General features: G+C 38.7%; 1 pseudogene; it reads right to left on the bottom strand.

Annotated features, from left to right (window-relative positions):
* Positions 1-12,824, bottom strand: part of LOC135701221 (uncharacterized) — a 38,042-nt pseudogene extending 25,218 nt beyond the window's left edge.
* Between the last annotated feature and the right edge of the window lie 806 nt (positions 12,825-13,630).

Raw genomic sequence — 13,630 nt, 5'->3', positions numbered from 1 at the left:
TGTGTTTCCTTCAAGCGACAACTGTTGTGTAACTGTTTTATGTGTTTTTGTGCAGTGAACCAGTAAATATCCATCAGGGACCTTTGTACACATCGTAAGATGCTGCTTGTGATGTTCCTTTTGTAGATTCAATTGAATCTACCCCTAGATCGTTCTGATTCATGCCACGGAGACTGAAAATGGTTCGGTTGATATAGATCTTTTGGTGAGATAGACCATCAGTGGTGTCAGCCGTTCAACTGTTCACAACATAAAACCAGGATCCTGTTGAAGATTCGATGTTATGCTGGGAATTTCGTACACAGCAAAAAAAAAAATGTAATATCGATCAACGTAATTCAAGCTGTTGTATGAAATAATGATGTAATGAAATAATGAATAAAGCAGATACAATATTACATCAAATGGCTGTTTGGAAGTAACAACTTTTTTTTTCTGTGTACGGTATGTTGCAGTTTTTTCTGGCTAAAAACCTAGACCTAATTAAAAACATCTATTTTCAGATAGTACCGATGATATGCTGCACCTAATTGGTGTCTTTGGATCGGGCTTCTATGTGCGTTGGAAAAGATGTTTTGGAAATTGAACCACTTCACTTCTGGGATATGTTGAGCAAGGCGTTTTTCATGGTGCTCCAGTTGGTAGTCAGCTTAGTATCTAGATGGCTATCCACACATTTCGGAAATTGCATGGACTCAAACTTGAATCGGATTGGACGTTCTCAATTTAGCGTTTTTCTTATATTTTATTAGTTTATAACTAGAAAAATATTTATTCCTCCAACGCGAACTTTGCCATGGAACAATTTGTTGAAACATTTCTTTTAGGACCTCAAGAAAGTTTAAGCATGTGCTAGCGAGACTGTTGGCATTCCTATTTATGTTTCGCAGAACCATGAACATCGTGTAGTTGATTGCGACGAAGAAAACTTCTTCGAAACCGGATTTGTCAAAACTGAAACCGGCACGAACCGAAAAATAGCAAAAACGCGATTAAGGAAAATATTGAGCACCACTCGGACGAGTAGTTTAACAACGCGTTGCTGGGGTTAGATGAGGTTGTTCCGGAAATGCCTCCACCGGCAAAAAAGAATTTGAAAGAAGGAGACCAATGGACATTAGAAAAGGGAAAAGAAAAAGAAAGTGATATTGTGCCTTAACTGACTTGGCTTTTCGAGGTCCGTTAGCGCGTCATTGTGCGATTATAGCGCACTACTCTCGACACTATGTTCAACAGACCGAACGAGGCAGACCGAACGCTAGCAGGTTATTCCGGGTTTCAACTGTACCGATAATATATAAAGTTTTTCCTTAATATTCTTTGTGAAAATAACGAGAAATATAAAATGAATGACGTTGTATACATTTTTATCGCATTTCTTTTATTTACTAGATTTCAACAAGCAACTAGGTATGTACTGTTGTAGTAACTTAACGCTAACATCAGTTTTCGGCATCGCTTTCAAAGTCATATAAATCCTAATCAAAATGATCTTCAATGCCGATTTTCTGTTTTCTTCCTCGCTTAGGCTCCTGAAGGCCTGTCAAAAAAGCAGAATAGTAGCGTTTTTGTTTGATGTACGGCATTAAATTTCTTAGATCTGCCAGTTTTGCTACCGGAAGCGGTATTGGCTGTGTTTCGATTGGACTGAGTACAAAATCTTCAGCATTACGGTGATTCTCCTGCGTTGTCAGCTCCATTGAATGATATTGCTCCTCAGATAAGTCATACTTGAATAGAACGACTCTAGGATGGTCAGTGGAGTACTTAAATACCATTATCTGTTTGAATTTTACACTGTCTCCAGCTACAGTTCGCCAAGGAATTCTATAACGGCTAGATAAATCTTTTATTGATTTGAACTCCACTTGATCCATTTCGATAACATTGAAAGGTATGGACCGTCTAACTGAAGCTATGAAAATAGCCCAGTCACGAGGCGTTTCTATGTCTATGGACGTTTTCTTCTTTGATCGTTCAATGGCTGCATGGATTGTGTCCACCTCCATATGCGAATGTCCAGTGCACATGAACTTATGTTCAATAGTAATGGATCGGCCACGCTCGCCAAACAATTCGGCAAAAAAGCTGAACAAAAACACGATGTTTTTGTTCATGTTTTGATCACCACATCGGTCGCTGTAGTAGATTACATGATTTATACAAGATGGCACTGATGTCAAATCCTTTATAAGGCAGGATCCGACTTCCTGCAACCCTCTGCGGGCCTTTGTTTCGTCCCACAAATAACAAAAAGCAGCATTTTCTTCCAGGCAACTCGCGAACATAGTGAGGTTCAATGTGTAAAGTTGTCTGCTATAATACACTCTACCTGATGTTAGGTGGGGTGTTGGAAGCTGCTTTTGTAAGTCAAAAGACACAACTCGAACCGTGGAATCGGTCTTCGATCGTCGTATGTCACATCTCTTCTCCTCGTAGACCCGTTGAGCAGCCTGTTGATGTTCTTCCAGTTTGTTTTCTATCTCCTGTTTCTCAATTTCATCCGTTTTCAATTTAATTTCAATGCGCAGTTTATCGCAAACATCACACGTGTCCTGTTTTGGCTTGCGAAAAGACAGATTCATAGAACTAAATATAATTCTATATGTGTTGTAGGCCACTGGTACATAGCCATCGCTGGAACACTTTTCCTGATACAATTGATGCATCTTTGCCACATTGAGATCACTTGATAGATAATGACGATCAGATCGTGCGCGACCGTAGTGGCTCGTATAAGCCGGGAATGATAATATATGTGTTTTAATATATTGCATATGCTCTGTACTGACGGTCAAGCGTGATCAATTCTTCAACCTACCATCGTCAGCAGATATACCAGCACCGGCGATTTTTTTTTTGCAGCGATTGTACGAATTTTCCTGTCACGAATGTCCAAAGTTGCCATGAATATGTCTTTGCAGACCTTGACTGGTCCTTCGACCGCAGGCAAATAGTATTCTCTAGAATACGCACGTCGTGAATTGACCACCTTTAAATGAAATTAAAAATACGTTATGTTGTGTTGTATAGCATCCAGGGTTGAAAAAATCATCTGCATTCACTATGAAATGAATGTTTCATCCAAAGTGAACTTTGGTGAATTTTAGTGATTTTTTTCAGCCCTGTCAGCATCTATACAAGGAGACGTAGCAGTAAGTTTACTGTATAGGGTGTGTAGGTCATATCTCCTCAACAAAATTTCTGATCGACATGACAATCAATAAATTCAACGGGAGATAGATTCAAACAAAATAAATTTTGTTATGATTACGAGCAACGTTAAAAATAATGCCACTTTTGTCCCAACCATTTCCGATTTCAGGTGTAGGAATAAAGATGGAGGTATTTTGAGGTGGTTGAACACCTGAATTTCTCAGAGGCAGAGAGCCAAGCGAGCAGGAGAAACGGCTTTATCGCTACGGTGGACGAATAAGACATACCAACTCCGAAGAGAACAACAATGCAACTGGGAAGGAACTTATTAAAATTTACCCAAATAAGTTGGTTACTTGTTCTGCACCCACTGACAGTCAGGATCTTGGATACAGAACACTTTTAAGGTTGTTTCAGATCTTCTGGTCCATATTCTGGTCAAATCCTAAGTCAAATCTCTGAATTTATTCTAATGAGTCATCTATAGTGACAAGCAATGCATTAGGTATAGGAAAAACGTGACAAAAGTGGGAGGGGGGGGGGGGGTTAAATTTTCCTCAATTAGGCGTGACATAATGAATGCATGGCCCATAAATGTCTAAACAAACACAGAGCTCTAGGGCCAGTTTCACAAATGGACAATATTTACGGTTGTATTGGATCTGGATCGTCTGGAGGATCTTCCCGTCACAACCAGGGTCCATATTCCGGTATAAACATCGAATTTATTGTAATGAGACATTTATAAGTGGTTTCGAAAAACCGAGGAACTCTAGAAGCAGTTTCATGAATTGCCAACTTTAAGGTTGTTCTATGGCTCCCATGGTCCATATTCCGGTCTAAATTTCAAATTAATATAATGAGAGAGAGAAGGATTAGTAATTTCCATTTAATTCCACTACCTTATTTGCTTATCCTTGACAGATACGCGTATTTCGTCTACAATGTGCAGACTTCTTCAGTGTCTTGTACTAATACTCGAGTATTAGTGTCTTGTAGTAAAACTCGAGTATTAGTACAAGACACTGAAGAAGTCTGCACATTGTAGACGAAATACGCGTATCTGTCAAGGATAAGCAAATAAGGTAGTGGAATTTAATGGAAATTACTAATCCTTCTCTCTCTCATTATACAGGTATTCCACTAAGACGCCCACATTCATCAGGATTCAAATTAATTCTGATGAGACATCTATAAGTGGTTTCGAAAAACCATGGAGCGCTAGGACCAGTTTCACGAGTAGACTTCTTTTACGGTTGTTCTGGATGGGGTGGGTCACTTCTCGGGTCACCTCGTGGCACTCAGCATCCTTATTTGCAGTCAAACCCGGAAGTCATTCTAATGCGACATCTATAAGTGGTTTCGGAAAAAAAAAACGCGGAATTCTAGGACCAAATTCTCGAATTGATCACTTTTACGGTTGTTCCGGATCTTCCAAAGTATCCTCCCTTAAGGTTCATATTCCGGTTAAAAATCGGGGTGCATTCTAATGGGACATTTATATCTTGTTTCAAAAAAAGAAACCGTGGAACTCTAGGCCCAGTTTCACGAATTGACTATTTTTGCGGTTGTTGCGGATCTTCCGGAGGGTTACCCCGTGGTTCCCAGGATCTATATTCCGGTTAAAACTCTGAATTAATTCTGATAAGATATTCTATAAATGGTTTCGAAAAATCCAGTTTCATTAATTGATAAATTCTATGGTTGTTCCGGAAGACCAGCTGGTGCCCTACTAAAAGCTAAACTTTGCCTAAGAGTGGCTAAAAATCCGCTAATCAATTTTCCAAAAGACATCAGGAAGTCATCTCTAGGTTTCCCCACAATCAAAATTGGCCCCAAATTAGCTCCAAATCCCATATGCTACGTGTATTCGGTCCCTATTAACCTTGATTGTATTTGGTCATGTATCTAGAACCAAATGTCGAATCATAATGAATTAATTGTTGCACCTGTTACCAAGATGTTTCAAATAGAAATAGGTATTTCAAAACAAAATCTAGTGGAAATTACCTTTGGACGATCAGTTTTTTTTACTGACATGTGACTTGCAATGAATTGGTTTTGACCTGATGTTTTCAGCTTGAGTAGGTTTCTCAAAAGCTGCGCTCGAATAGTGTCCGGGTATTTTCTGCCGCAATTAAGCTTGCATTTGCAAGAAGGCTTAATCATTCGGGCGGGAACGATCCTACCGTCCTGCCGAGTATACTCGAGGCCTTTCTCTTTTTGACACTTATTTAAGTTTCTGAGTCGAGTATTAGAAACTTTCATTTGAACAGTTTCTTTTTCCATGTTCTCTACCGCCTGAATACTTATATTTCCAGTTAATTTGTCCATTTGTATATCATTTTGTATCGGTTCGATTTTTTTACTCATACGCATACATTTAAATCAAATCATTTCCACTTACTTCGCAATCGCTTTGGTGGCAAATGAATATCTTTGTTGTCAGCCAAGCGTTTACGTGTCTTGTCTACCTCACCATCCGAGTCATCGTCAAGTTCATTATCACTGACAATTGTGTTATAGTTTTGAAAATATTCATATATAGTCAAATCATTGAGCAATGTAGGATCACCATCCGCACTCTCATTAGTATCGAAAGTGTTGTTGTCAGGATTCCAATCAGGATCATCGGAGCTTGTTTTAGAGCAAACATTTTCATCATCACTATGCATCTCGTTGTTGTCAACATGCATCACTTTGTGTTCCAAAGCGATGGGCAATTCAAAGTTTTGATTTTCGAGAGCGCCGTACATCTCTTCATTGTTTTGAGAGCAAAGTGCATGATTGCGGACATCATTCCGCCCATCATTGTTTTCCGAAGGATATTGCTCTTCAGAGATATAGTTTTGAAGATTTCCGTGAACATTTGAAAGATTTGATGATTCTCGGTTCCGTGTACATTCCGGTGCGTTCGGCAAAACAGGGCTGGCTTTGATTAAACGCAAGTCTATCGGAGATAGGGTAAATGTTGGCTTCGGCACCCATTGACTGTTTTCGGCAACCAAAATTTAAACGTTAATTTCACTATGTTTTCCCATCAACGCACTTCCCTGAATGTGTCCAAACGATTGTTTAGCCTTTCAGCTTCAATCTGATTATATTTGAACGATCGAGCAATCCAGTAATGCTACATTTTTCTTCAAATAAAGCAAACGCACTACAAAATGGGGTTGATTTCGAGTTGCCGATAATAGAACAGCTGGTTAACACGCAGTTCTAATGGGAAGGTTGCCGAAGAAAAAGAGGCTGCCGACAATAGTCACACTCACCTGAGAAGTTTGGAGCGTTGTAAAAACGCTTTCAAAACGTTTTGAAAAATTCTGTCGATTGGAATGGATAGAGAAGCAAGCAGCAGATGAATGTAAACAAACAGACACATCATTTATGTGCGTGACGCTGAGAAAATGCTAGTAGAAGTGCAGACGCTGCTTAGATTGACGAGAATACGTAAATTCCCCTATATAGGTTTGTACTTGCTGTGGTGTGTTGTGCAGAGTTGGTAGTACCAAACATAGTGCTTTTGGGCTTGAATTATTTATTGATAGGTCCATTGCTTCAGTGGACGATTTCATAGAGTAATCGATAGGAGCCATATACGGTTTCGGCAAGTGTTTCGGCGTTGATGTGACGATTTGGTTGAAGGAAACATCTAAGCTTGCAGACAAAAAATTATCATGGTCAACATGTTTAGGTGTTGAACCGACTGTACTTTTGTTGGTAGTGAACAGCGCTGAAATATGTTTAATTAATTAATGTGGTTCTAATAATAAAAAGGAGAGTGTTAATAATTACCTCTCCGTACTTTGAAGGCCGGCTGTGATATCGAATATTTCACGATATTCTCTCCAGGCAAGGCAAGGCGACGAGAATTGGATCCATGACGCATTTCAAAGTTCTGCGAACGTACTCTTGCCGAGCGCGTAGATACTGACAAGGATTTGTCGGGTTCTGACGTAAACAAACCATCGAACGACACTGAAATTGGCTACATTAGATATTCTGCCAGATATTAGTAATGTAAAAAAAAAAAAAATTACCTTTCCGACCAGATTCAGTGTTAACCCTACTGAGATTCCTCAATGCAGGTTTAATAGAGGATAACCTGGATTTTTCAAGTTTTGGTTTGAATGAACCACTCGACACTGGAAATGTTTTAGTCAGATTCAAATTTAATATGCAATACTGTATTTATCTTATACCCCGTTCACACAACAACCTATATCACGTAACTTTCGCTGGAAATGATATGTATGACGATTGGTATCAAGATACTCTACATATATCGCATATAGGCTGTACTTTGAACGGGGTATAGAGGCCGAGATAGAGGCTATGCATTAATTATGCCACTCGAAATTGAGAAAATATTTAACACCCTCGTTTTTTTCCAATACCTAGTGCATTTCTTGTCACATCTTTTATCACCCCCGCCCACCTTAGAGCGCGACATAATAAATGTAATTGAAACACTACTCTTACCCTTTTCAACAATGCGACCTGCATATAGTTTCAATTCATTAGCTATTGTTTTACCAGGCCAATTCGACATTGGAGCTTCAATGTTGCTCAAGTCCTGGAATGCCGAGCGCGTAGAATTAGACAGCGATTTTTGAAACTCCGAACTGAATGGATAGTTCAACGACGCTAAAAAAAAATGTATGATTAGGATGATTTGTTACGAGAAATTGAGGAAAGTTTAGGCACGGTGAATGGCGACGAATGTGAAACCGCTATCCTCTTTTAAAGCATGACATGGGTTAAGCACAAAATGTAATATAAAAGTATCAACACTTACCCTTTTGAACAGACTGTGCATTAGAATGATCCTTATTGATGTTTTCTTCGAGTCCGGTTATTGAACGGTTGTAATCCAGCCGGGAACACGATTTCGGGATGATCTTCGAATCAAATGAACCGGTATTGGAAACTAAAATAGGAGCAAATACGACCGCGAACCCGATCTGAGGATGCCGGTTTGTGCTACTGTGCACGAAGGCTTCAATAGAAATTTCTTGAACTCGGCTCCAAATGAACGATTTAACGGCACTAAAATAGGTTTAATGAGTTTGAAAACTAGATAATATATTATTCAAGAGAACACAGTCAAGCTTACCTTTCTGAGCTGACGAATCACCGTCCATTCTTGTTGACGATCAAAAAACAGTTGAATCTATTGATCCGTGTCGTTTCACGGTGGCGGATTTATTCAGCTGGATGACGGCAAAGAGTAGCTGCATCAGCACGAGGAAATTGACATTTTAATTGGATCGACCAGAGTATAGAGATTACCGACGTTTATCGTACATAAACTATGTTGAGCGACGTCGCGTATACGTATATGCACAATGTTTTCATCAGGAAAATTGCTCCCATAGCAAAATATTTTCCTGATGAAAATAAATCACAGACACAATCACACTTCAGCAATCTCTATTTACCTTCTGATTTTGACAGGTGACTTAAGTCGAATTTCGTTTATAAGACGTTTTGACAGAAAATCGTCGAAAACGATGAGACGTTATGAGCGTTACATAAGTCTTTTTACAGGTAAACCGACCAATGTCGCAAAGTAGTATTGTTGTATGGTTGTGTGGCATAAGTCGATTTTTCAATGTGCAAATTTTATGTTTTACTATCAAAACATCACCATGAAAATTTAAATCCACATTAATGTACGCTTGAGCTATCGTATCGCACGTAAATCTCGTTTTTGTTTACATTGTTACTTACGACCTAATGAAAATTTGCTCTTGAACTGTTGTCTCATTCGCGTTCATTTAATTTGTAAACAAAATAGGGGAATTTACGTATTCTCGTCAATCTAAGCAGCGTCCGCACTTCTATTAGCATTTTGTCAGCGTTACGCACATATATCACGTGTCTGTTTGTTAACATTCATCTGCTGCTTGCTTCTCTATCCATTCCAATCGACAGAATTTTTCAAACCGATTTGAAAGCGATTTTACAACGCTCCAAACTTCTCAGGTGAGTGTGACTATTGTCGGCAGCCTCTTTTTCTTCGGCAACCTTCCCATTAGAACTGCGTGTTAACCAGCTGTTCTATTATCGGCAACTCGAAATCAGCCCCATTTTGTAGTGCGTATACTTCATTTGAAGAAAAATCTGACATAATAGGATTGCTCGGTCGTACAAATATAATCAGATTGAAGCTGAAAGACTAAAGAATCGTTTGAATACATTCAGGGAAGTGTGTTGATGGGAAAACATAGTGAAATTATCGTTTAAATTTTGGTTGCCGAAAACAGTCAATGGGTGCCGAAGCCAACATTTACCCTATTTTGAACGTCGTTTGATTATTATTTTTTCTCGTAAATAATAGTAAATGATTAAATTTTTCAAGATTGAGAAGTGCTAGCTGGTAAGAAAGTTTGATTTTATTTAGCGTCGCATTACAGATTAATTTTGTTCTTCACATCTAGGACAGATACATCAGGGTTGCTTCCACTCACTTGCTATAAAAAAATATTTTTCGAAACTATGCAATCATTAGATGTTATAATGCTATGTTGTACTTGTAAGTAACAAGAAGAGGGTGTAAAGTATGTGTTTGACTCATAAAACCTGTCAATTTCGCTTTGAGAGTGTCACAATTAGCGATCTTATGATTCGTGAGCGTTCACTCAGAGTGAGCGCTCACGAGTCGTAAAATTGCTGATTGTGACGCACTGAAAGCAATATTGACAGATTTTATGTGTCAAACATATACTTCATGACCTCTTCTTGTAACTTACAAGTACTAATTAGCATTATACTATATCATGATATCATAATTCCGAAAAACATTTTTTTATAGCAAGTGAGTGGAAGTAACCCTGGATACATACATTTGAAAGCATTGAGAAGAGGACCAGAAGCTTAATTCCGAAGTTTGATAGAAACAAACGATGGACCAGGACGCGATGGAGCTTGAACTACAGGAATCACCAGATACCCGCGCTGGATGGTACCATCCCCAACGTTGGAGGCGAACCAGCCCCAGGCTGAAAGCCTTCCTAATAAAGATAAATTAATTAATTACTATCCCCAACCCCGCACTTGCTCAGCATACCTTATTGAGCTGATTTTCTGTAAGTTTGACTCTCATCACACAATAAATTAGCACAATTGGCTGAAGCACAGTCGAAAAAATTGCTGACACAATTTTTTCGATTCAATACCTTAGCGTTGTGTTGCCAAAATCGAGATCGCACTGTATAAATAAATCGGTTTTTAATGTTAGGTATGATTGTTTATCTTTATTGACCAATAGTAATGACAGATTTAAGGAAAGTAAATTAATAGGAACACAAGTTTAATCGGTATTTTATCAAGAAAATATGAAAAAAACATAAGAAAATCAAACAAATGGTAAATAAATGAATGAATAAATGGCAAATAAAACTTAAACTAAAAACTGAACAAAAAATCCAAAGAATTGGTTTGAAAAACTGCAATGAATATGAAAAAGTTTAAAATCGTAAAGTTCTTCTTCCAGCCAATTATACATATTTGGAATAATTTTGTCAAATAGAGCCTTGTTTAGCTTGATCAATAATATGTTTTTCAGGTTCGCTTCGTTGAGTTTCGTTCGCTTATCAGACAGAACCAGTGCAAGAGCACTAAACGCACGTTCCACAGATACCTGGTTCGAGGGAACCGTCAACAGCAGTGTTGCAATTTCGTGCAACTCAGGATGACTGCACTTCCGGGAAATCCACACATAGGATGAGGTTCGAGATCAAGCGTGTTTAGCTGTCTCAAAAAGCTATCTGAAGTTTGAGATGCTCTAGACCCTGAGTCGGGAAGCATTCCCCCAAACATCTGTGTTAAAAAATAATCCAGTTCGTTGTGCTGGTGTTGATCCGAGGTTGAGGGCCCTTGAGATGGTTGATTTACAATGTTTGGTTTCAATCGTTTGATTCGTTCCCAATACAGAAAAAATACACAATAAATTTAAAAAAACAAAATGATTCAAGGTCAACGAATATGTAGCATAATTACTCGAACTTCCTCTTTTTCATTTGATGTGAATAGTGTAGAGTTTAGATAATTGTATCGTGGATCGATGAGAAGCGCTGACTTAAAAACCATGTTGTCCTTTAACTGTTGAAGACGTTGGGTCAAAGACGTCGTTAATGGCTGTACAAATCGATTGGAATTGATTTTGCTGACGTCCATCACTGTTTTTATCCATGTCAAGTAAAAATCATTCAAAGAAGTATGCTTAGCCTGCATCGTCTTAGTTGCCAAGAAAATTGGTTCGAAAGCTGCAACATATTCTCTTATGAACGCCCAGTATTCTGTAAGGTCTGAAAATTGAAATGTGAAATGAAAAATTTACAAAAAAGTTTTACTAGTTTAAAAAGGTTTACTAACCTAGCTCTGGATACTGTGATCCTAAATTTCTGAAGAATTCCTCATATTTTGAAAAACGCTCCAACATCATAAATATTCCCTCCCACCTGGTCGTAGCATAAAGGGGTGGGAGGGGTTGATTATGCAAGTCAAATGCTGCTTTGAAAGCAATCTTGCGGCATTTTTTTGCAATCGAAGTGCATTGACGGATGTCAGCATCACAGCTCTTGATCACATCGGTGACTGCTAACTGGATTGTGTGCACGGCACACCTCACCAGCATAATGCTATTGAAAAATTCTTTTTCAATTGCTTCGGTCCAGTCCACTTCCGGTAATTCATCGGAGTCATCTTCGTCGTCCTCAGTGGGTAGAATCATCACCTGCAAATAAGACTGCAACTGTTTAACAGTTGCAATCATATTCGCCCCGTTGTCAACGGTGATAGAGAATATCTGGTCAAGGGTAATGCCATACCCTGTGAGAATTTATTCAATCTTCGACTTCAAAAATTTCGCTGTGTGTCTTTCATTCAGCTCAATCATCCCTAAAAAATAAATGGAATGATTTTTAGTATTAATGAATGTAGGGTGAATTACGGAATATCCTATTCCAAACATTAAACTTGTTGAGAAAAGCCCCACTTGGAATATTGTATCATTCCCGGTGAAGACGTAATTCAACTTGTCTGTATATATGTAATAAAGGTGCAATTTTTACCGATTGTCACAATTACAATTTCCTGCTGCTCTGGATCAAAAAATTGGAAATTGACTCCTAGGATGTGTCGTCCATGTCTAGTAGCGCTATCAATTTTAAGGCCCAGTAGCTTACCCTGCACAAGGCTCTTGATCGCGGATTTTATCTTCCCAGCAGCAACTGTTAGGTGGTTCACAAGATTCGGCCGGTTCATGCACACGTTAAGTGCATCACCAATGGGTTTCAACAGAAGTTGAAATCCTTCCCATGCTACGCAGTGCAGCGGAACATGATGCAGAGTCACCAGTTTTAAAATAGATTCGATAAATGTTTGCCTGTCAATGGCAATCATTTGTTTTGATACCTTTTTTTCTTGGATGGTACTTCCGCCTCCTCCTTCAATTGTCCGCGTGACTTGGCCAAGATGGTATGCTCTGTCCGAAGGTGTCTGATGAAATTTCCAGCGTCGAATTTCACAGTTTTCTGCCGGTATTTTCACGCGTTAGTAGTATCGATGGTACACAATACAAATCCATCTTCCGCGGAAGTACAGCCTTCGGCGAGAATCTCCCTATACTTTTTCTTCTCGGTAAATGATGCCGATGCGTCCATTATTGCGATTAACGATATTTAGGATCTATTTTAAAAATCTTTACTTATAACAGCTAAAACGCATGGAGCACGGCACTTTGAACTATTCCACGAATGATTTAGAATAATAACGAGGAAAATAATGAAAACCAAGATTTTCGTGTCCATCCTTTCTTTATCTGAATTCAAATGTAAATACGTCAAGTCTCTACATTTTTTCAACTCTTTTCTTTCATATTAAATCAGAAAGACAGCTTCAGCTAGAATAATTCACAAGCAAATGTTTTGACAGTTTTCTACTTTTTCCTCCCACCCTTCAAGAAAAAGGTTAATTTATTCAAAAGTTTACTGGTTTATTTGCACTTTCTCCACGGTGTTCTGATGGCTCCGCAAGTTTGTTCAAGGCAAATCGTTAAAATCCACCTTGTTTGCAAAACATAAGTCGTCCCGCTCAACGGGGGGCTGACATCATTGCATGCTTCCAAAATGTACGTATTCTGCCTTGTGTGTCTGAAAATGCTATTGATTTCCCATTCAACCGTAACTAAAAGGATCTTCCATCGTCGTCAAATCGTCGAATGGGAAAAATGTTTTCGTATGAAACGTAATTTACAATTATTGCACGCCACACTGCACTCTGAAAATAGACTGCCGGTTGACACGTAGAACGAATATTGGAATATGATGTTTACGATGATAGATGAAATCAAATGCAATCAATCATGATTGTAAAAGTAGGACTCTCGCTCAGTTTGGCCTCCGCATGCGTCATCGCCGTTGGTTCGGAGCGTTCTGAGGGAACCTATGATGATGGTATGATGACGATA

Source organism: Ochlerotatus camptorhynchus, unplaced genomic scaffold (assembly GCF_037179485.1).
Source record: "Ochlerotatus camptorhynchus isolate MF236.1 unplaced genomic scaffold, CSIRO-AGI_Acam_v1.1 ptg000151l, whole genome shotgun sequence".
In the NCBI taxonomy this organism is placed as follows: Eukaryota; Metazoa; Arthropoda; class Insecta; order Diptera; family Culicidae; genus Ochlerotatus; species Ochlerotatus camptorhynchus.
This window is presented reverse-complemented; position numbering and strand designations above follow the sequence as displayed.